This window comes from Cygnus atratus, chromosome 5 (assembly GCF_013377495.2).
Source record: "Cygnus atratus isolate AKBS03 ecotype Queensland, Australia chromosome 5, CAtr_DNAZoo_HiC_assembly, whole genome shotgun sequence".
Taxonomy (NCBI): Eukaryota; Metazoa; Chordata; class Aves; order Anseriformes; family Anatidae; genus Cygnus; species Cygnus atratus.
In genome coordinates this window covers 13,552,021-13,575,941 of record NC_066366.1, presented here as the reverse complement: position 1 = coordinate 13,575,941, position 23,921 = coordinate 13,552,021, and the positions used below count along the sequence as shown (strand labels likewise).

At 52.9% G+C, this 23,921-nt stretch overlaps 1 long non-coding RNA gene across 2 annotated transcripts; it reads left to right on the top strand.

Moving 5' to 3' along the window:
* The first annotated feature begins 16,643 nt into the window (after positions 1-16,643).
* Positions 16,644-22,445, top strand: LOC126913317 (uncharacterized). 2 transcript variants are annotated; one of them, XR_007708330.1, is made up of 4 exons: positions 16,644-16,795; positions 17,143-17,319; positions 19,878-20,018; positions 21,096-22,445. It is a non-coding gene; the product is annotated as an uncharacterized LOC126913317 (long non-coding RNA). The 2 variants fall into 2 exon arrangements; XR_007708329.1 differs by having other exon boundaries at positions 19,878-22,445.
* The last annotated feature ends 1,476 nt before the right edge of the window (positions 22,446-23,921 follow it).

Below are 23,921 nucleotides of genomic sequence, written 5' to 3'. Positions count from 1 at the left end.
TGGAGACCTATGAAGTGAGGAATGGGAAGACTTTAATAGTCTCTGTATCAGCATTGAAAGAGTGAAAATGCTGTAGAAGAACTTCTTTTGGCATTCAGAAAAATGCAAGCTCCTTTTCATCTCCAGAACTACTGGATGTTGTGTGGAAGGTTCAAGATGGTCCTCCCATCTCAAGCATCACTAGAGGTGTCCTTCTGGAGTGTTGCAGGTTGCCTTGATTTCTTAAGAGGACCAGCTGGCCACGTTCTGGCCAATGAGACTCATTTCAAAGAAATGTCCCCAAAGAGTAAGGTTTGTTGCTTGGGGGGTTGCTCTTGTTGATTTTCTCTTTTAATTTGCCAAATGTACTCAAGCATGCCAGTATTGATTCAAACAAAACAAATGGGTCTGTGAATGCTGAGGCTTATGAAGCTTTGCTATCAATTTGTGGTTTTCTGGTTGCCATCTGATGGCTGGTCGTCTGTGAGAGCCAACAGAAGGCTGTCCTGCAAATGATGAACAGGAAAGGCCAGGCAGTGAGCTTAAATGCATTTTATCATTGTTGTTATTAGGAAATCTAGACAAGATTGATACAACATATATTCTGCACATACAATGTTAAGTGTGGAGTCTTGCCGAATTAAACGAGAGCGTTCTCGTACTTAAAGCTTTTCTCAGATTTAAGTATTGAAAAGAGCAGGATTGATTTGGAACAGCGTTTTGGTAAGGCTGAGCCCTTGAAACAGCAACCCTCACAACTTCTGTTAACTGTTGATTTTTAACCTTTTATCCTAATTATCTGTGTTTGGGTCTTAGAGCAAAAATAATAGTAACCAAGTTCAATAGTACCACAGGAGGAACAATAACCATGCCACAGAAGGAACAGTTTCAAATTTAGGTGTTCGTGAGTTAGCCTTGTGGCATTTTCAAGAGGATTGTCTGAAGACAGGTGTTCTGGTTTTTATTTTTGTATTTAGTTTCAGATTGTTCCTTCCATTTTTGGTCCTTCAGAATCGGGTTATTTCTAGCCTAATAGAGTTTTGCTATTTGTATCTATTTGTGCTCATAGCAGGCCAGGTGTTTCAGACAAGACAATCTCAGTTCTGAAGAGAGCACTGTCACAGACGTTGGCCCACGGTAAACTTTCAATGGTTACAGCCTTTGCCGGTGGAGTTCACTCCGTGGTCAAGGATTAGATGGCTGTTCAATCATATCTGCTGGTTCTAGTCCTGTCACGGTGACATCGCTGCTGTTTTCAAACTTTGAGCAATCCATGTTTCTCTGTGCAGAACACAGCAGTCTGCCAAGCCAAGCAGTCGTCGTTCTAATACAGTAATAGAAAACTTTCAACCTAAATTTTTGACTGTTTTTCTGATCTAAATCCAATCTTGTCCTCTCTCTATAATTATCTAATTCTACTGTAGTTTAAAAAAATAAATAAATCTCAGAGCTGCTGCAGTTGCAAATTACAGTATGATAACATGAGTTACCACTACGTCTTATGACTGCCTTTTGCTGTAGCCTGTCTTGTGCTCCATGTGCTGCTGAGGGGCAAAGAAGTAATATTTAAAAGTCATTAAGAGACACTGACTCATGGGCAGGTGCAATCTTAACAAAATAAATGGATGGTGGAAGCCCAGAGGATGCCAGTTTTATCCAACTGCCACGCCAGGAGCTAAGGTAGGACAGTGTTCTGTGGGAACAGGGAAAAGAAACCAGGTTTTAGTGGTGAGACTCTAAGAGCAGGGGGATCTCTCAGAACCCCAGGCAGGAGTGCGGAGGCCGAGGGGCCAGCCTTTGTAGCATAGAAGACTGCTGGCTGCAGGACCGGACAAAGAGGTACCCTGAATGGAGTGGTTGGTTTCTTCTGGTTGTCTGGAGAAGTCTGAGAAGGACATATGAGAAGCCATTAGCGGGTGCTGTGTAGCCTTCTGTGTGTTCAGATGTGCCATCAGTCCCCATGCCATTGGGAGGGCAAGAGGGGCTCGGCTCCCCCAGCCAGCTCGGGGGCAGGTGCTGGGGGAAGAGCACAAGCATGGCGAGCCCTGGAGCCTGGCGCAGCGCCCCGGTGCCAAGGGCAGTGCTGCGGGGTGTCTGACGTGCCCACCGCACCGCACCAACAGGCTGGGGTGCCTGCGCCCTGCGTTCAAACGCAGCTGTGTGACACTGCCGGGTCTCCTCCTGTGACGATGTATGCCCGTTTTCTAACTTGCAGGTATTTCAGCGTCCATAAGCAGCCACAGCAGGGAGTTCCAGAGTTCAGGTTCCTTTTTGAAGAAGTAGCGGTGAAGAATCATCTGTTTGTTTTGAACCTGCCAGTTGCGAGTGATGTTTCCTATTTCTTGTGCCGGAAGAGACCATGCACAGTTGTTCTCCCTCACCTTTCCAATTGGAGGCTTGTCTAAAGCATGCCTTGCTGACTAAGCTGAGGCCCGACTAGGCTCGTTTTGGCTTTCAGCCTAGTGACTCTTGTTTGGAAATATAGAACACTTGCTAAAAAGTGAATTTTTTATCATCAGCATGTACAGCATCTGCAATCTGCTTTCTCTCCTGCTTCTCCACCTGGATTGCAAATGCTGCTGGGAGAGAAAGGTCAGGACGTGACTCAGGTAAGCAAGGTGTTAACACCAGGGTGGCTGATCTACAGCCCACACGCCAGATGCATCTCCTGGCCCACTTGCTCTCACCCTCTGCAGATGCAGCGAGGTCTGTGCCTTGTCTTGTGGCACAGGGATGTAGCTGCGTGTTGGGTCAGCTGAGGAAGAGTTTTCTGGGCAAGCAGGTGGCATAACGGCACCTGTAGAGGTCCCTAATTGTGGAGGGATGCACACACTCGTGTAGCAAAAAGCGCCATGTGTACCTCGCTCATCAGGTTAGAGAAGTAGGGCCCCTGTTTGCCGTTTGGCCACACAGGCTCGGTGGGGTCACAGCAAATGCTGACTGTCGCCTGCCCTGCCACACCAAGCTCTTTGCACGCGCTGGTGTGCTACTATGAGAATCATCCCCGTGGTTAATTGTAACCGTGGGGTATAACGTTAAATTGCTGGTTTGTTCACTGAGCTGGTGCTGTTAACTGTTATGCTGCCCTAATGAAAATTGGAACGGCAGCCTTTGCAATCTGCGCGTTACCTGTGGGTTACTGCGGTGCCTTACGGTCTGTTTCAATGAACTGACAGAGGCGAACTGAATGACCTTACAAGCGGTAATTCCTTAATTGCCCGTGGTCATCGCAGGGCAATTTTAATGATTTGGAGCAGCTTGGTCAGCACTGGGTTGCAAGAGCCCTGCAAGGGTTTTTATCGTAGCGTGCCGCAGGTTTACGTGGGCCCTCCTTTCAGCCTTCATAGCGGCCCCGCTCCCACACCTACAGCAGTGCAAGCACCTCGGGGAGCACGTAACAGGGCGGCCGCAGCCCGACTGAACCCCTCTCCAGCTGAGGGGGAAGGACTGTGCTTCCTCAGGAGCAGAGCAGCGTAGCACCGACACTGCTATCCTGACAAAGATCCCCGTGTCCTCTTTGATAAATAGGATATTCTGTGCTCGTAGAAACCCAGAGTGTTTCTTATGAACCACTTTCCCCTAAAATGCTTCAAAGACATTTTGACCAGCGCAACAAACAATGGGACATATTTTAGTGTTGACAAGGCTTCTTTTCTTCAGCTGGAGGACCTGCAAGAGGAAGAAAAGAGGAAAAACTCCCAGTTTTTTTTTCTCTTTCCTTAGAAACTCTTCCGATGAGAAGCCAGGACAAACCCCTTCTGTGCTTTCAGCCTTCTTGGGTGCTAGGCAGAGGAGCAGGGCCTGCCTATTAGCTCGGTGAATCCAGGCAGAGGGCTTTTCTTTTCTTTGTCTTCTTGTTTATTGGCTTAGCCCTGAGCTCCATTCTTCTTTTTAATGTGTTTTGGGGTAACTGAGTGACAGCTGCAGTTCTTCCAGTCCAGATAGTGTGTCCTAGCATATCAGGTTACTGTGATTTGTCTGTTCCACGGGCAACCCATCAAGTCTTTGACTTTAAAACTTTCTGTTAGTGAACAAGAGCAGCAAGACTTTCTAATTCTGTCAGAGTGTGCAAGCAAGTTTTGAGAGGGGAATTAGACATGTGGATGAATTCATAATATTAGTTTAAAAAAAAAGGGGGGGGGGATATTTAATAGAATGAACTACATAGGCACAGTGGATAAGATGGAAATGAATCCATCCTTGTAACTCTCTCATTTCCCAGTGCCACCAGCAGTCCTTGATTACAGTCTCGTACACTTGCTTGTGCACTGCTCCTGATGTCTCCAGCAAAATTGGGCCTGGCTGGCATGTCTGGCTTTGGGGGCACCAGCAGAGTTTTACTTCTTTTTCCTTAATCCTCGAAGGCTTCCTCCCAGAGCCCAGCTGTAGCTCCCAGGCACCCGCATTTCCCTGTGTCCCGCTTCCTCCATGTGGCACAGTCTGGCCACCCCTGTGAGCCCTGCGGCCGGCTCTGAGCAAACGGAGGAGACTGCAAAGGTGGAGGGAAGATGGGGCTCTGCAGAGAAACCAGGCAGTGGCAGCTGTCAGCCTCCGAGTGCTTCCCCTGTTCCTTACCGTCTCCTACAGCCTCTTAGAGCTGCTGTGTGGGAGGAAAGAGCAGCACCAGCAGCTGGAGGAAGGTGGGAGGAGTGGGAGGAAGAAGAGGGAAGAGCACCTGGGGGCTGCTAGCCGCCCTCGCTGTCTGCCCCCTCCAGCCAGGCTCTCCTCGCCCAGCTCGAAGCTGCAGGGGCTGAGGAGCAGGCGGCAGGGCGGGCAGCGGGGCGATCCCTCGCCCCTGCGGTGTTTGTGCCTTGCTCCAGGCTAGGGAAGGAGACGTTACCGGTGCTGAACCTCTCCAGCACCATCGCCGGAACGCTCCTGGTTTCTCAGAGGAACGCCAGCTGAGCGGGCAGCTGGAGCGCAGCTGGGAAGGGGCCAAGGGCAGCGCCCTGACTGCCTCGCTCTGGCCGTACCCGTGCTGGTGTGAGCGGCCTGCCCCGCGGGGAGCAGGTAGGAGCTGTCCCACCCCACAGCGCGCCCCAGCCGTGCCCCACGGCACCCGTTTGAGGTGAGAGCCTCGCAGCTCTGCCCACGAGGCGCTGGCACCCAGCCGGCCCCAGTGCCCCCCTCAGCCTCACCCCCCCGTCCCCTGCCACCCCGCCTCGCTCCCACAGCCGCCTCCATCTCAGGGCTCCCCCTGAGCCTTCACCCCGCCCAGCACGCCCCGTCCACCCCTCGCCGCCGGGGCCGGGCCCCTCCCGGCAGCTCCGGCCCTCGCCCTGGGGCCGGCCCTGCCCCGGCGGGGCCCCGGGTGCCCGTGCCTGCCGCCGTCCGCCTTCCCCGCGGCCCGCCGCTGCCGGCTGCGGCCTGCAGGTGGCAGCCGGAGCCCAGCGAGCGGCGCCGGGCCGGGCCGGGCTCCCAGCCCCGTGCTCCCCTCGGGCTGCGGGGCCGTCGGGGCCGGGGCTGTCGCTCCGCCGCCTCACCCCCCGGCCGGGGCAGAGCCGGGGCGCCGCAGCCGGGCGGCCCCAAAGCCCCGGCCCGGGGCGGCTCCCGCCCGAGGCCCCTCGCCTGCAGCCCCAGACGGGGCGAGCCTCCGCCGCCTGCCCTTCGGGGCTGCCCCGGCTGGGCGCAGCCGGCAGCCGCCTGCGGGCGGGGAGCCCCCTGCTCGCCCTCCCCGGCCCCCGGCGGGGCACGGGCGTTCCCCTGCCCTGCGGCTGCCCCGAAACGCCTCGGCTCGCCCCGGGATCCACCTCGGGGTCCCTCAGCCCCTGACCCCCCCGGGCTGGGTTCAGAGCCGGCGAGCCAGGACGCGGCTCCCCGCCGAGCTGAGCGAAATTCGGCCAAAAACCGAAGGGACGAGCCGCGAGCGGGGCCGTCGGGGTTTGGTCACCGGTCCCGCAGAGACGGGGGCCGGGGGCCGAGCGGGGCAGGGACTGGGCAGGGGGCGAGCAGCGCCCCCCCCCGAGCCCCCCAGCACCTTGCGGCCCCCCGGGAGGGGACGGGAGCGGAGCCGGGGCTCGGCCCTGCCGCAGCCGGGGCTGCCCCTGCAGGGTGTGGCAGCGGCCGCGGTGCGGACACGTCCTGCCCCTGTCTGCCTGGGGTGCTCTGCCAGGGGCTTGGGACACACAGGAGGGGGCTGCAGGGCACACGGCTCTCGCTCTGCCCCCCATTTGCCAGCTTGAAATGCTCTTTAAAATGTATTAAAAAAAAAATCCAAACACTATTAAATGCAAAGAAATCATGAAAAACAACAAGGAACAAAAGCTCTCAATCCTAGCTGAGCACTGCACAGACAGGAACCTGCTCTGACGTACATGAGCACCCCATAGGGATTAACTCTCTCCTGCCCAGCAAAGCCAGCCTTCTAGTTTCTACTTTGCAGCACATTTTGTGTGCTATAAATGTATTTAATCTAGCCAGATAGAGAGATTAAAAGGTACAGGTTTGGTTCCTATCTGCAACTGCCTCCACCCTAAAATAAAATAAAAAAAACTGGTCTGGGATTTTTCTGCCTCTATGACAGATCCAAAGAAATTTCCCTGGTGAAGCAGACACAAGAAATAGGCAGCAGAAGTCTACAGCAAAATGAAAAGGAGAAGCTCTTGGAGTCATTTTCCCCTTTGCCTCCCTGTAGCAGATATGCAGAAGGGAGGGTGTTGCACGTCTACTACCAGCCAGTTCGTGGTTTGCTTCCTCGCCCCTCAGCGGGGGTTCCTAAAGCCCCTTGCAGCTTCGGCTTCGTTCAGCACCCCCAGCTAGACGACAGCAGGCGTCATTAACCCTGCCGCGCAAAGAGGGGCAGTGAGGCACCAGGGGGACTCGTGCCAAGCCACCTTACAGGTAATACCTGGAACAGAAATTAGGAAGTGGCAGTCTCAGTTTTGACTTTAACCTTCACATCAGGTTTCCTCCTTTTCCTTAGGCTGCAGTGCCAGACCACTGCAGTACCAAGTACACAACAGCATCCTCCATCTTCTAACCATCTTTGGTACCATGACAGGGTGGAGGGACGTGTAGCCTGCAAGCCTCCAGACCCTCACATGCCTTTCTAGGAGCCTGCAGCTTAGAAAGCTGGACTGGGAGATTCACACTTCTGGCTATCTGCATTGTCCTTAATTTCTGTAGAAGTGGAGCATCATTGCTGAGGAGGGAGTTAGTCAGAAATGACTTGCTTCACGTACTGTGTCACTGCATCTGTCCCATGTTTAAGCTCAGTGAGAAGGTCTGATGCCTTTCCTGACGTACTGTGTGCTCCTATTCCCTTTCTTACCCCGCATCTGTTGACAGTTCAAAGTCTCTCCATGGGACCACCTGCTCAGGGATACACCCTTTAATAGGTCTCAGCTGCGGCTACAGCAAGAAAAATTAGGAACAGTGTAGAAGTATTTTTCCATTGCTGTGACAATTAAGGCATAACACTGCATAAATGAGCTTATCCTTCTCATTGTATCAGCAAATTTTGAGTTCTCTTTTTTTAATTTCAGGTCTGCTGGACACAACTAGCATCTTGGGGTGCCTGAAGGCTGTCTGTATGGGAGATGTGTAGACACCACCCTTCTCTTTCCCTGATAACCAATTACCATGGTACAACACAGGACCTGAGCAAGCATCCATAGCATCTGAGATGGAAGTAATACTCCTGTGATGGAGGGTAGATCATCAGACACAGGTAGGTGGTAACAGGTATGATGTTTTCCTTGAGAAATCCAAGTGCAAATATTTACCTGTTTTCACTCTACTACATTTATAATTACAAAAAGAAATTGAAATTTCTTACTCTGAAAAGGGGGGGTGGGGGGAAATGGCTTCTTAGGAAGATGGGAGTTATGGTAGAGAACGCCTCATGTCTGCACATCTGTTCTAGAGATGGAAAATGTTTGTGAGCTGTATCCAATCACTTCATTGAAATCTTTTCCCAAACCACCACCTCTGCTTTTCTTGATTCTGGGAAGGTACAATTCTGAATCTATATTTTAAGTTCATCCTAAAATAAGACAACACGAGGTTGAAGATGCCTAGTTAGCACTGCAGGAATGTGATACTAGGAATTCAGATGTTACGTGGTATAAAATGTATGGTGTACAGATACTAAATTCAAGAGCTTGCCAGCAACTTTCTGGCCAATCTTGTTGATCATTTTGCCATGATTTTAATGCTGGTCCTCACACATCGGTGCAATGTAGAAATGTTGAGGGAAGTGCCACAGGTGACAACCTGGACATTTCAGAGCCTCTTATCTTCCTCTTGACGTTGAAGGTTTTAGACTGTGCCTGGGGCCCACGAGGCTCTGTCTAGCAGCAAGTGCAAAGTTTTATAGAGAAGTCACTGAGGATATTGTGGCACGAGACAGTGGGGGAAAGCAACAGCTGACAGTCAGAATGTGAAAAAAATACACACTTTTCAGGGTTGTGTTGCTCAAAAGCCACCGTTCAGTGACATTTGATGAGAAATGAGAACTTCCCAGCTAAGACCGACAAGATATCAGCATGGTACAATGTTACCTGAACGCTACAGAAGAAGGCTTAAAATCCCTTTAGTGCTCCTCATTGCTTAACAATTATCTAGCTCTAGGAAGTCAAGCAAAGACTGGTTTTCATATTATTTTAAATGCCCCAAAACTTGGGATTGAAACCTAAATCCTTCCTCATCCGTGGCCCTCCTGTTAGTGATGAGACCACAGCATCACAGATCCTCTTAAGGATCTTAAGTTAAAACTGCTTTCTTCCAGTGCTGCTGCTCTCGTCTCCATTTGCTAATTGTGAACATGGAAACTTGATAGCCAGAGACCTCAGGCTAGAGCTTTACAGATCTCCAGATTACACAGTCATAATTAAATTGAGGAGAGTGGAGGGAAAGGAATTAATATTTAAAAAAAAAAGACGACAACCTAACCCCCAGAAATCAAATCCATGACAATGAGTTTAAATGTATGGTGTGTGGCCAGTGACATATGAGTCACTTGAGCCTATCTTTATAAGAGTAACGAAGTATGAATAAAACACCCAGCTGGCATGGTGCCACTGTCCCTGTAGATACATCAGAGCATAACAGCAGCCTGCGTTGTCAGCTGGAGGTTTATTGTCATCAAGGCCAATGGAAATCTTAGTCCTGGTGCTCGGATAAGAGTCATCCCACACCCCAGCCTCCTATTACAGCTCTTCCTCAGAGCCGTCTTCCATAGATGCGTTTGTCTTCACTGCCCTCACACCTCATCCCAATTTGGTTTTCGTGAATCAACATGCTTGTCAAAAAAATTCTTAGGAAGTACCTGGACCCGCTTCTCTGGTAGTTACAGGACCCAAGAGCCTAGCAGCTCTGCAGAGCGGGTTCGACCTATGCTTGCCTTAGTGTTTTGCGTTAACTGGGGAGCTGCTGGCTGGGATGGAGGAGCTGATGTGTGGCCATCACATCCCCATGTGTGGTGCGACCACAGGCCTTGGCTGGGCCCGTCCACGTTCTCCGTCTGGGGACTTGAGCATGGCCAGTGCTGAACCACTGCACTTGCTTTCTGCTGTGCAGAGAAATGCTCTGTGAAATGGAGGTTGCGGGGTAATGGCTGTTGGCAGAGCCTCCAAGGAGGTTCAGCAGGCATCGGTCAGGAGCTGCACTGGTGGCAGCTGACCCTGCTGCAGCTCGCAGGTTGGGTAGGTGAGCAGTGCAGGTGCCCTCCAGTGCTGCTGTGCTGCGGCAGCCCCCTTAGAGCAGCTTCCACCACCACTAGCGTGATGAGCTGTCACAACCAAAACATAAAGAGGAGGAGAGGGCCATTTTCATCTGGGGACGAGAGCTTGTAATAGATCAGTGTACTTCCCAACCCCTGGTTCCATGGATGCAGCTATATCAGATGCAAAAGTTGGTAGCTAATCCCGTGCCACCCTCCATCACCAAGGATCAGACCAGGGGGAGGCTGCGAGGGCAAGACTGTTTTTCCTGAAATAGCCGCTTTTCTACTCAATGTCATTCTGCACTGGTGCTGCAGCTGGGAGGTCCAGCCCGCTCAGCACCCACCCAGAACCGTGGCCAGGCAGCCCTTTCCTGGGGCCAGGGACAGGTTTGCACGAGGGGCCAGGTGGGCAGTGGTGGCACGAGCCCCAGCGCGTCGCTCCAGCCGCGGTCCCGTTTGCTTGGAGGCCGCAAATGAGAGCGGCGCGTGAATTCCCAGACGAGTCAGGGAACTGTGCCATCGTGAGGCAACTGATCTCGTGTCTGTGGCGCCGAGAAGAGGAGCCCTCCCCCGTGCCTCACCGAGCAGGCAGTGAGTGGGGGCTCCTCAATGGGAATCCCTCCCCGCCGCAGCCTGCTCTCCCCCAAGTCCCCGGCGTGTGTGTGGGGTGCGCTGCACCTGCATCAGACGGGCGGCGCGAGGCTGCTGGCTTGTTTCTCATTCTAGCGTTCAGCTGAAGATAGATCTGCACTGCGTGCATAGATGTAAAGGGAGGATTGTTCAGCTAGTGTAGCTGGCTCAGCCTGAAATGCCCCGCCGCATCCACCCCTCTCCCTCACAGGAAAGGAGGCAGCTGTAGCCTGTTGCCTCTCGCTGAGTCTGTTTGTAGGGAAGTTGTGAGATAAAAGCTCAAACAGGTGGGCTGAGCACTCCAAGGTTTAAAAAAAATAGAAAAAAAAAAAACACCCAGATCTTCACAAGTAAAGGGGCAGCTGGAGGTTCATGCCAGTATTTGTGAAGCCCAGTCCAGGATGAGGTGAGGTCTTGTCCTTCCCAGGCTGTACGGCCCATGCGTGTGCAGCCCAAACTCTCTGGCTTCTTCCATCCATTATGAGGTACTAATTAATTTCACCCCCTACCTTCCCCAGCTATTCCTGCTCTACCCTGCCAGCTTACCCAGGTCAGACAGTGGCAGAAGCAGGAAGAGCCTGAGGAGCATCATCTCCTCCACACTTTCCCGCCTATCAGGTGTTCTTTGTGCACACAAGCGTGTGTAAAACATGCCTGGCTGGGTTTTGCCAGGAATCAGGGGTGTACCTGTGTCCACAGATCTGTTAATTAGTGACTGTCATGGCCATGGAGGGCTGGCCCCCTCCTTGGATGCTGCTGTGAAAAGTGCTCCCCTGACCTGGAGGTGGGGACAGGTGACGGCCCTTCAGGAGTGGCTTTCCTTGGAAATGTGCCCGTCCCCAGGCTTGACATAATGGAGAGCCGCTGTGAAGCGGAGGGGGCCCTCATATCTGTCCCGGTGTCCCCAGTGCCATGGGGGGCCTCAGCCAAGGGGGCTGCTCCCACCAGTGTGTGTGCCTCCGTGGAGAGCAGCAGGAAAATTGCTGGGATCTCTGCTTCTGTAAGCCACCCTGCCTGTGAAATGTCTAAGCAGAGACATCTAGGAGAAAAAAAAAAAAAAATGAAGCATCCTCTTGGTCACATAGGGAGTGTTGCGTTGAGATGGACGAGATGGTGATGCCACAGACTCACTCCATGGCCTTGGGTAAATCACCCAACGTTCATTTACCCAACGATAATGTAAGCGTCGTGTCTTCTGCTCCTCGTCTTTATTATTTTATTTTCATTCTCTTCCTCCTCCCTTCACGTATTATGCTTCTTGGCCAGTTTTTTACTACCAGGCATGTACCTCTCCCAGCCTGTTACATTGCAGGTCTTAATCAATGGTTTTCCTCTTCCACTAATACACATAACAAGTCGTGATTAAAATCCCTATAGAAACACTCAGATTGGGAGAGGTTATTTTGGGAAGGACAGGACGGAAAAAAAAAAATTGTTAAAATGCAGACGCTGCCCTTCCTAAGGCGGGCTGAGTTAGCATCCCAGAATTTGGTAATAAACACTACTTTTTTTCCCTGTGCCCACCCCTGCTTTCATCCATAGTGAGCTGAAGCTTTCTGCTGCAGAATGTGTTCTGTCCTCAATAAAAAGAAGGAAAACACCGAATAAAATAAACCCCTGATAATATAACTCCCTTCCCACTGCCTGAGTCTCTGCACCAGGGAACTGCGGATGATCTCCCGGTGCGAACAGCCCCCTGTGTAAAAATAGCAACACAACTGCAAACTTCAGGATAATCACTGCTTGATTTCAAAATATTTGCTCTGCTCCTGCCTTGTCCTTTATCTGTCAGGCCTCTATATGTCACTAAAGCAACATTCGACAAGTCCTCGCCAGGGCTGCCTCCTTCGGTGCGCTCCACCATTATTAATGGCAACAAGCTCCATCTCCCAGTATTTAAAAATATACCCTTCTCTAAATATAGACAATCTGTGTGTGCTTAGCTACTACAGGGCAGAATGAGAGGGACCAAAATATTGACACGCACTGGGTGTGTATAATTTGTTTTGATTCCTGCCCCCTCCCTCCCTCGTACACCGGTCTGCGCGTTACCCGCGCACCTTGGTGGAAAATCTGTTATTATTTAGCAGGAGGAATGCGGCCGCCGTTCGGAGCCGGAGTCTCCTTTGTTTATTTTTCCGTGCTCTGTCCAAGCGGTGTCAATGAGAGCGGAGCTTAGGGCGCTATTTATAGCCTGCCTCACGCAGGGCTGCACCTCGCCGCCAGCCGCAGCCGCCCCCGGGGGGGACACGGGGCCCTGGCCAGGCCAGGCAAGGGAAAGCCTGGGGGCAAAGGGGGGCAGGCGACGTGGAGATGGGCGAAGGGGGCCATCAGAGATGGGGTTTGGGAGAGAACCGAGGAGGGAAGAGAGCGCTGAGGAGGGAGGCGGCTATTCCCAGTCAGGAGGGGGGCTTGGAGTGGAAGCGTCGAGGGGCCAGCCTCGCCCCTCGCCGGGGGAGCCTGGGAGTTGGTGGCAGGGAGCCCCGCCGCTTGGGAAGCGGCCTTGGGGGATGCAGAAACATCCCAGCTCGCCCAGTGCCGAGGGAGACTTCAAAAGAAAAGGAGGGAAGGAAAAAAAAAAAAAAAGGCAGGACTGGAGTTTGTCACTAGGGGAGGGGGCGACTGGTCTAACGGGAGCGCGACTGGGGACTGGGGGGCTCTGGGCTGGTGCGGGTGGCTGCCGCAGGGACAAGGCTCAGGGTGTACTCCCCAGCCCCTCCTGGCACCAGCCCTGTTTTGGGGTGATGGGCTGTGACCCCAGATGGCCTCAGCACCCCTCCTGGCCCCCCAGCTCTAACCAAGCTGGGCCTTCGCCCCCACACTGCACCGGGCTCCTCTGCTGAGGTGCCCCCCGTGGGGACGCGTCCCATCCCCGCCAGTGGCAGCTTCCTCACAGGGGGTGAGTGTGACCCCCACAGCTCTGGGGTGGGCTGGGGGCCGTGCTGAGTTGCGTTGGCATTAATAATCTTGCCCTCGGTGCAGTCTGCAGGGCTTCGGGTGCTGACTAAGGAGCAAAAATGCGGTGGAGGGGGGAGCAGGAAAGGGAGCCTGTATTTGGGAGCACACACAGACTCTCCCCTGAGTACACACAGGGAGCTTAGGGCCACCCCATTTTCCTACCGGGGTGCAGAGAAAAATCTGCATTTTCTGCCTGAGGTATTGCTTGAGCTGGCAGGGAGAGCTGGGCTGGCCAGATGGAGGGATGAGAGGGAGGCAGGGAGAGCAAGGCAGGCAGGGAGGGGAGGGGAGCAGGGAGCTAGACACCTACGCAAACACCGAGTGAGAGGAGATCCTTGGATGCAAACACAGACACAGGCGTCCTCCTCCTCCTCACATGCCCCTGATTCATTTCCACATGCCATACACGTGACATGCTAATTCAGGGCTACTACAGAACTCCAGGGCGAGAGAGGAACAGGAGAGAGAAATAAAACCCAGCAAGACACCAAACCGCAGGTTTTTAAGGGGGATTTGGCGCAGCTTAGCAGCAGCCCTGCTCCCCGCTGGGGCGGGGGCAACAGGGGAGGCCTCGTCACAGCCCCTCACCCCCCCTGCCCACCCTGTGGCAGCGGCCACACGTGCCCCCCCAGGGCTCCGCCTGCAGCCCCCCGGCTCCCGCAGCTGCAGGGTGGGCTGGTGGGGGTCAGGCCCGGGGGGCAGGGAGGCCAGGCGAGGAGATGCTCATCCCTTCAGGGGGAGAAATATCAGGCCAAATATGTTTGTGAGCAAAGGGGAAAATCCCCTGACCTCTCTGCTCTGCTCCCATTTCTGCTGGCAAACAAGGCGGGAGCGGTGCCACCGACGTCAGGGAAAGCTGCATCTCGGTAGAAGCATCTTTATGCTAATTCCTTCATTAATTTAGTGGCCATGAGACAAGGAATGTAATAGAGTTAATATCTATGTAGCATGGAGCACCAAAGATATTCTGGGCTATATCACAGCCTCAAGAATGTTTTTGCTAACCAAAGCAGCCCCCCAGACATCTCTCACAGGAGTGCCAAATCCATCAGGGCAAAACCATCTTTGCCTTCTCCTGGACAGCGTCATGTGTGTTGTACCTTTGAAAAGCAGAGGTGAAATTTGCAGATCTCAGCTGCAGTCCTGGTAATTTTCTCCTGTGAACAGGTGGTGCTTACAATTTTTCCTCCAAGTGCTGACTCCCCTTCTCTTATTGGGAGCCCCTGACCCCAAGGAAGACATCTTAGGAAGCTGCTTTCCTCTGCTGCATTCCTGAGGAGGAAAGAGACATGTTCTAGTTTACTGGCTGCTCTAGATCTCCCTGTGTGTGAAGGGGCTTTCTCAGCAAGACTGAATATTTTGAACCAAGACCTGTGAAGGAGAAATCACAAAAATCCCAGATTTAGCTGCCATAGTTTTTATGAGAGACACTCTGCTCGCTCAGGAGAAGAAACCTGTGCTGCTTCATGCAAAGAGCGAGAGAAGAAGGTGAAAAGCATCCGAGTTAAATATTCCACCCGAGTATCTTAAACTGACAGCCACATGAGGTAAAAAAATCCCACAAGCTATATAAGACTGTGTAAGGCTTACTGAAAAACAAGGCTTTCTGTCTAAGGCAGAAGGAACAAAGGTCACTCACAACACCCACTACTGTATATATTTTTAAACTCTTATTGTGTCCGTTCTCAGAGGCCCTAATCATGATCGAGGTCCTTGTGTGTACAGACAGAAAGGTAAAAGGCACCCACCCCTAAAAGCCTTTAATGATGTAGGCAGATAATTAAATAGGAAGGGGTCACAAATACACACAAGCACATGTGTGTGCGTGGATTTTTCATCAAGCACCAGCTCTGTTCGTAGCATTGCCCGTGGGCCCCACAGAACTAGCTGCTCCCCCCAAAATAACGAGGAAACCCCTGACCAAAGGACGTGCAACCTCAAGTAAGGCAAGTACCAACTGAGCGCTTACCGAGGCCTCAGCCAGCTGCCCACGCACCCAGCAGAGCCGCAGCACTGGGGTCCTGCCTCTCCCTTTCTGCTTTAACCACCACACTGCGCTCCTTCCCCCATTTGCAGGAACAAGGGCTTCATTTTTCGTAATTGTATTAATACCTGTTCTTCCCTCACGCTAGCAATTTGGCTGATTTCTTGTTTATTGCTTTTCACCTCCCGCCATCAATAATTCAGCCACACGGCCCCCAGGAGGTGCAGAACCAACTGCTGGCTTTGCAGAGCCTCGCCGAGGAAAGGCGAGACGCAATAGCCGGGCTCAGGGCCCCGCTCCAGCCCCAGGCACAGGCCAGCAGATGACAAACCTGCGGCGCCGGGGCTCTCGCTGACTTTGGGAGGTTTGTTCTTCCTTGCCTTTCCTTGGGTTTTGCTGTGAGTGATGACTGCAGGATGTGACCCTAATTGTAAATCGGTTTCATCTGCGGGCTCTGCACTGGCGGTTTTGCCTCTTCTCCTGTGGTTGGTGCACGTTGTTCTTTCGGTCCCCAAATCAAAGCGCTGTACCCGGGTCCTCTCAGGATTCCCTCTGTGGTTTAGGTCATGGGGATCATTTCGGGTCTCAGCAGAAACTGGTTCAGGTAATTAAAGTGCGACCGTAACCTAGAAAATCCCGTGGTAGGGACTGGAAGGGGTTAGGAGAGGGAAGGCTGTGAAGCATCAGCTCCACTCGTGCTCTCTAGCGAACGTCAGAGCCATATAGGTCAGGCAGGAGCCATTTACTCTGCTGTACCTGCTCCACGGATAACCAGGGGACTGCATTCTGCCTGCATGTCAGCCGCGCTGCTTTTCAGCCCGATTAAATTAGCTAAACCCTTCCTAAAGCTGTGGAGAAATAAATATCCCTCTCCTCCTCCTTCAGCAGCCGCTGTTTCTCGCACGCTGTCCCCTCGGCTCAGCGCTCAGACGCCCAGACACCTCCTCCAGGGGATATCTGTAACCAAGGGGCAGGGTCCAGCACGACCTCTCCCCGCCGGAGTCACCCCAATTCGGGTGCTGAGGGGGCTCGCAGCCTGGAAAAGGGAGCGAAGTCAAGCCACAAGGGGGCATGGTCTGTTCTAATTCATAAAATGTGGATTCATTGACAAAAACGCTGAACAATTGGTGAATGGTGTGTGCATAAGTTAATGCTTCTGGAGAAGGCACTGTTGGTGACGGTGTAGCTCGGCACTGGGGCTTGTGCACAGGCAGACAAAGAGGCACAGCAGGGCACTCGTGTCCTAAAATGCACCCGTGGCCACTCTGCCAGCTCTTTCTTGCTTAAGCAGGGAGCGCTGGGGAGGGGAGGACAGAGAGGCTAATTCTGCTCCCAAACTCCACCGAAAGTAATGACAGCAGCAACGCCAAAGCTGGGAGGATGCTAGTGACAGCCACAGGCTCCAGCCTGAGCTGCTCTGCTGATGCTTTGTTGTTGTTTTTTTAAGGTTTTGTAGCAAATGTGCTCAGCTGCCAAACATTTTTAATTCCTCTGCTAGACAAGATGGGAGTGGAGCCTGTTGCCTGGGAAGAATATTTACTCGTCAGCAAACCAGACGTTCACCTCCATCTCCTTGCCAGGTGCAATAGACCCTTCCCTACTGCAGGGAGCTTCTGCTGCCTCTTCCTGCCCTGCAGCACTCGTGCCAGGGACCAGGGTGTGCACCAAGGGGTGCAGAGGGGAGGGGAGAGAGGGGGCTGAGCACTGACGGGGAGCCTGGTCCCCCGGGGGTGCTTTAGCCCAGCTCTGCCATGGCCACACTATGCGTCTGTGGTGAGGTGAAGGACTAGGAATTGCTGGTGACCACTGCGAAGTCCTGCTTTCACATAGATTTCCCAGTGCAATGGATAAGATTAAATACGAGATGAGCAGAAGCTTTTCTGGCTGGGTGTCTGACAGTAAATAGTCGTTTTATTGGCTTTTTTAGAGTCCTATCTTCTCGATCCAAAATGGAGCCAGATGTGCTGGGAGTCAGTTTCTAACTTCACAGGATATGAGTCAAAATGTGCAACTCGCCGCCTGGAACTCCGGTGACTGCAGTGGAGTTCAGCCAAGGACAATTTTGGCAAAGAGGAGTGGTCAGGATGGCCCTAAGCGATACCAGGTACGTGTGAGCTACGGTCATGTCTGCCTGCCCATAACCCCTTCCCTCAAAGTGCCTGGGCAATGCCGTCAGACCTGCACCCTCCGTGGGCTGGGACCCCCCTTCCGGCGTGAGCTGCAGGGTGTGCTCCTCCCTGCAGGCAGGTTGCACCCCAAGTGAGGGCAGAGTCACAGTGTGAGCCTGGCCCCACGTTCTGGATTTTTTCCTGCCTCTCTGCAATGTGGAGGGGGAGGGAAAATGCCAGGCAGAAAGAAAAACTGCCTGCGCTGTCCCCACAGTGCAAGGAGGGGAAATACTGGATTGCTCCATAGTGACAAGTCGGTGCGTCACGGAGAGCACCTCCTCCAGCAGCCACGCAGGGGAGGACCAGGCCTACAGCCATCATTATTCAGCTTCAAAGATTCAGGCTTCGAACCCCTTCATCTCCCTTACAAAAGACAGAAAGCCCCTGTTACGCGGGTCAGAAGGCAGCCTTGCCCTCTTTCTCTGTCTCTCCCGCTGTGCAGGTGCAAGCAGGACGTGGGCACCGTAAGGTTTTATACAAAAAGATGGGGGAACAGGCTGGATATACCTGGAGTATGAAACAGTTAGATCTTGAGTGAGTTTATCCAAAATGGCCTCTCTGAGACTTTGAGCTACAATGCAATGGAGGTAGAGAGAAACCTGCAAAGGGCTCTCTGTCCTGAAAGACACTCTGACACAACAGCGATGTGTGTGTGTCTTAAAACTGCTGGGGAAATGAGCAGAGCTAAACCCAGCCCGAAGCATGCTAAAGCTTGGGATGTCGTATCTCGGACTGCTGCAGAGGGGTCTCCTGTCAGAAACTGCATGGCTGCTTCATGGTGCTGACGGCAGCACCACGCCATTCAGTGTTTTCTGTGTGGCGTGGGCAAAGCTGCAGGTAAGGGACCAGGAAGCCCGGCTCACCCCTGCAGCACGTTTGATAAGTAGGATGCAGGATGGGGGCTTTCACTGTGCTGTGGGCGTGCCAGGGCTTCGGTGGTGCCATAGCTGATCATGACTTTGCTTTTGTTAAATCCCTGCTAGATCTCCATCTGTTGGGCTCCTGGCACTCTGTGCAGACCCAAACTTCCACCTTGGGCTTCCAGTTGTGTAGGAGAAAACGGCATCATCTTTTGACTTGGGGCTATACGCACACAACCCCTTCCTCGCATGCCCTGATGTCTGTTTAGGTGAGGTGGCATACATTGCCCCTGAGCCCATGTGCCACGCAGCCTGTCCAGACCCCAAATCTCACTTCCATAAGTTCTTCTTCCAGGGCTGCACCTTACACAGTAATTCCTAGTGGTCTTTAAACACAGGATGCCAATTTGATTAAAAAAATGGAAAATAACAAGGTATGTCTGACCCACAACAATTACATTCAGTAACTTACCTTGCCCATCCTCCCTAAGTCCTTTTCTAATCCTTCTTTTTTACGGTATCTCGTTTGGACTGCGATCTTGCTAGATTTGACCACAAAGCACTGTGTGCACTGAGCTGTCTTCCCTTACCGTTATTTAGTGCTCAGAACAGTTGTTGCTGCACAGTTAGCGTGGTGTCTCCCTGCTCTTCTAGAAAACTCTGATATTCACAGGACTGCAACGTCTGAGAAGTCAGCAATAAAATGTTAAAAGAAATATCACTCCCCAGCACCACCTTAACTGTGTCCTGTTGGCATTAGCTCCAGGGAATGGCACAGCAAAAAGTGAGGAGCCTAATAAATAGACCTGAGACGCTCTCTTTGGGTGTGCTATTATTAGAAACACAAACAACAAATTGGAAATCCAGCATTTATCTGCATCTATTCTGAATGTATTCGCTGTGTTGACTGTGGCTGTATTGATTATCAGTGGGAGCAGCTTGGAAAAGCTGATATCATGATAGAGTGCGAGCGCTGTGCTGGGGGGACAGGTGCATGTTATTTGGTTTGCCGACAGAGGTTTGCCTGATGTGCCCGTAGAGATCTGCTGCCGCAGGAACCAGCAGCCTGGTGGTGTGCATCGGTGTGACCTGCTGCTCCTTGGGAGAGCCGAGCAAGGCCACCTCCGAAGGAATCTGCATAGGAGGGGAGACGTCAAGATGACTTCCAGCGTGATGCGTGTAGGCTCAGCATTTGAACATAGGCCAAGCCTAGCTTGCTCCTGTCAGCTGTGCACGACCTTCCACTGCCTTTTGCCGTGGCAAGGGAAGACAGGCTTTGTGCTGGAGCCCTCTGTGCTCGTTTCCAGAGCAGCAGCGGGTGAGGCAGGGCATAGGTGTGTGTGCCGGTGCCCGGAGGGCAGGGCTGAGGTTGCACTGCAAACAGTGTGTGCGGTGCAGTGCTGCATCTCCAGGGTTTCCGCTCTTTTAGCCACTCTCTGCTTCCCTAAGTCCCAAAAGGAAATTAAGCAACTTTAATTCCTTATAAGCAAAGTTCTGGAGCATGTAATCGTCTTCAGTCCTGTCCCTCCCCCAAAAGTGACCTTTTCCATGTCAAGAGCTCAGCTCTCTTCACTGTGTGGGCTCATTGCGTTGCCCACATTGGGTTCCCTCTGCTCACCCTCCTGTGCTTGCAGGTACCAGCGTGTGGCCCTGGGGAGGAGCTGGGGAGCAGCCTGGAGCCCCTGAGCACACCACTTTGAACAGCAGAGCAGACACGAAGGCAACTTGAAGGATGTGTAGGAGACCTGAGACAGCGCACTCCAGAGCCCTGTGAGGTACTGGTGTTGGTTGAGAAGTTCGTGAAGCCCAATTGCTCAGCTTCTCGCATTGCTCTTCTCTGCTTTCATCCCCTGTATCCCTTTGTTCCATCTCTTACTCCCCTGTGGTGCATCTGAAATCCCCTTCATTGCACCCAGACTTTGTCCCTCCGTGTCTTCTGACACCCTCCTCTCCACACACACCGTGTTTGCAGCTCTCTTCCCCCTTCTTCCCACACCATGTCTCAGCCTTGCCCTGCTCTGGAGGAGATTTGGGGGATCTGTGGGGCAGTAGGAGCACAGCAGCACTGAGGCACACTTGTACCAGGTGGCAGGCCAGGGGACAAGAGCCAAGGTCCAAGCCCAGCATGCTCCTGCCATGCCGGGGAGAGCTTCAACAGCCCTGGAAACCCAGGGGTTTGCCCTTGGTTGGGCAAAAGTGCCGCGTGGTGGAAACCACCACCTGCACCCCCCCAGCAGAAGGGCAGCGAGATGGATGCAATCTGCCCCCGGATGAACAGCTCCTGCTTACGCAGCGGGAAGCGAGGGAGTCACTAGCTCGCTTTCCCTCCTGCCGACCTGTGCCTCCTCCTCCACCCAGCCTCCCTTCATGCTTCTGGGTCAGGGCCCCAGCTTTGCTCCCTCTCCTTTGTTTCCCTTTTCTGCCACCTTTTAATCCCCCTCCTCCCAATCCCTTTTGCCTCTCCAGAGCCCTGTCCTCTCCTGCTTGGTCTCTGCTCTTGGTCCTGTCCACTTTCTGCATCCAACCAACCCACACCATCCCTGCTTGGTCAGCACACGTGCCCGATCCCTTCCCTGTGCTCCCCCCCAAAAAAAAAACTTTTAAAAAAAAAGCAATTCAAGAGTGGTCTGGGTTAAAGGGATTTTGTATCAGTGACTTACTGGGGCAGATGACCAACTTATTGTTTTTTCTTGACTGCATTCACTTGCCTTGCTCCGTGTAACCTAATCCTGTTTTTTAACCATCTTCTATCTCCCCTCTGTTAGTCATTACTGATTTTCCTGACTACTTAGGTTTCTAAAACAAAATCGGACTGTTTATTTTAGAGCGCTCACAAATGTTTTTTAAACCAGAGATAGTGGGGCTTGGACAAAAGGCACCCCTGGAAGAAGCAAGAATTGCATGCACCGTGCAGTTCCCAAGAGCTGCGAGAGAAGCAGTCACCTGCTTGGTGCACGGGTGCAGCTGAGGTTCAGCGAGCACCCTGTCTCACCCGGAATCACCCGGGTATTTTACCAGCAATCTGCCTGGAAACCTTCTTGCCTCAGCACATGTCTCACTGCACATGAGCGCTGCTCCGTCTTTGATCCGACAGCTTGCCACGAGCTGATCCAGTGGCTCGAGCCCAAAGGTCAGCAACTTTTGCAGTGGTGTCATCGGTGGGGGCTGTGCACCAGCAGAAAGGGATGCCAGGCAACAGACCAGCCTGAACAGGGCCACACCATGTGTTGAGAAATAAAGAAGAGAAGCAGTAACACAGAGGAAGGCATTAATGTATTATTCACGCAATGGCCGTGCTTTCGTTCTTCTCCTAGATTTTCCCCTAGAAGTGAGGGTGGAGCCTCTGTGCCCACCTCTGCTAAACTTCAGGGAATCTGCAGTCCGCCGAGACAGCTGCAGGCAGAGTACACGCGTGGCCATTATGTGAAGGAAAGCAGCTCATGACACGCCTGCTGGAGGCAGGCTGGGTAGCCGGGTCTTCCCACTCAGACGACTCCAAATTTGCACCGAGCGGCGTTTTGCCAGGGCCTCCACGAGGCTCGTCGGCAGCAAACCAGACCTGATGGGGCAGGGGAACGTCGAGGCGTGTTGCGTGCGCCGTCGCTAGCAGAGAGCCGTGCTCGGCCTGCACCACGGCCCAGCGAGCCACGCTCCCCGGGACGGCTCTGAGCGCACGCGGGGCTGGAGCACCCCAAGCAACACATGGTGCACCCAACAGTGCCTCGCTGCAGCGGTGATTAATCATTTAGGCCCTGATCCTGCAAACGTGCATGAGTTTAATGTTACTACTATGAGTAATCCCCTTGATTTCAAATTAGATTAGTCACAGTCTTAACACTTGGCACGTGAATAAATGTTTGCAGGGTGAGAGCCCTATTTATGGCCCGATCTTGCAAATTATTACTGTCTAGCACACTGCTTCTGTTCCTGAATAGTTTCACTGATGGAAAAAAAAAAAAAAAAAAGCCTCAAACACTCCCCTGGATTGTGAACGTTGCAGGGTTAGATGTGGTGCGTGGCAAGCGTGTGCACCCCTGCGCAGCGTGGGTCACGGGCAGAGGCATCTGAGCCTTGAGGGGTGGGTGCCTGCTGGAGGCTCTGACCCAAAGCTCTGGCGAGCCGACCGCCGCCGATGTTTTCTCCTTCCTCTACCCCCGGTTCTGAGATTCAGGTCTTCCATCTACAGTGTAAATGGACTTTTTTTTTTTCTGTTTATTTTTAAAGAAAGAAAAAAGAGATTAAATCAATTTTGCTAAGTTAGGGTGAAGACAATAAGGAAAGCAATAAGCAGATTGCAAATTTAAATCACCAGTCTAATCAAATTCCTCTGGGCTGCGGTGTCCTTTCTGTGAAATCAACCTGCATTAAAGGGACTGTGCTGCTGTTTGTGAATGTACCATCTCTGCAAATTACCGCTGCTCCGTTGCATTGTGTTTGTATGAATGGGGGTGACATGTGCTTGCCCACAGGTCCACGTGAGAGAGGTGGGGTGAGGAAGGAAGGATATTTTTAAAATGAATCTAGAGGGAGAAAGTGGAAGCTGCGGCTTCAGAGAATGTGAACGGTATCCTAAAATAACCCCTGTCATCTGCCCACCCACCCACCCACCCACTCACTCACCCACCCTCTGCCAAAATCAAGGTGCAGCTCTTTCATTTAAAATTAATTCTTGGCCCCGGAGGGTATCGATAGATCAATATCTTGTGCTTCTGATCTCTCGTGGGCCACCCTTCAATGGCTCATGCAAAGGCTAAAAACAGAAAGATGCAACACAAAAGATACCGCAGTCAGCTCAAGCAGGGGGGTTATTTTTAGATCAGAAAAGGGAAAGGAGGGGAGAGAGAGAGAGAGAAAGGAACGAGAGGGAGAGAGGCTGGTCTAGGGTTTGCAATCTAATTTGGTCTCTCTTTGCCCCCCCTCCTCTTTCTTTCTCTTTCTCTCTCTCTTTTTTTTTTTTATTCCATCAATGGTATTTTCCATACAATCTGATTTCTCCCCGCTCTGCCGGGAGGGGGCCGCGGGGGGGGCAGCACAGCAAAGCCGGGCTGAAGATTCTGGAGTTTTATGGCTCATTCCAGCTAGTGGCTTCTCTCTGCCAGTTGAATTAATTTGATACTATTTTTGAAAGTCAGTGTTTCTAAGGGAGACCTAATGACGCAATGACGTCAATGCAGGTCAATAGCACACACTGGAGGAACTGACTGTGCTACCGGGAGCCAAGGGCTGGGAGCCCGCTCCGGCACCCCAAGCTCCCGCACCCCAAACCGGGGGGGGGGGGGCGGGGGGGTGCGGGTGTCCCCCCCCCCCAAAAAAAAAAAAAAAAAAAAAAGAGAGAGAGAGAGGGAGAGACGCAGTGCAGTGAAACCCCCCCAAAAACCCACGCATCTCGCTACCTGTCCTGGGCAGCGTGCACGGGGAGGAGGCAGGCAGGGACACACGCGTGTGCCCGCCCGGGCCGCTGGGCTATAAATAGCGGCGGGGGCGCGGGCGGCCGGGGGCGCGCAGGGGCAGCGCGGGGGCTGCGCGATTCCGCCCCGCGCAGGCACCCGGGAGGTGCCGGGCTCGGCGGTGCGGGGGTGGTGCGTGGGCGGCGGGCGGGCGGGGGGGGGCTGCTGCTCCCGGCTCCAAGTCAGGCTCTGAACACGAACTGGCTCGCTTTTTTTTTTTTATGCCTTTTT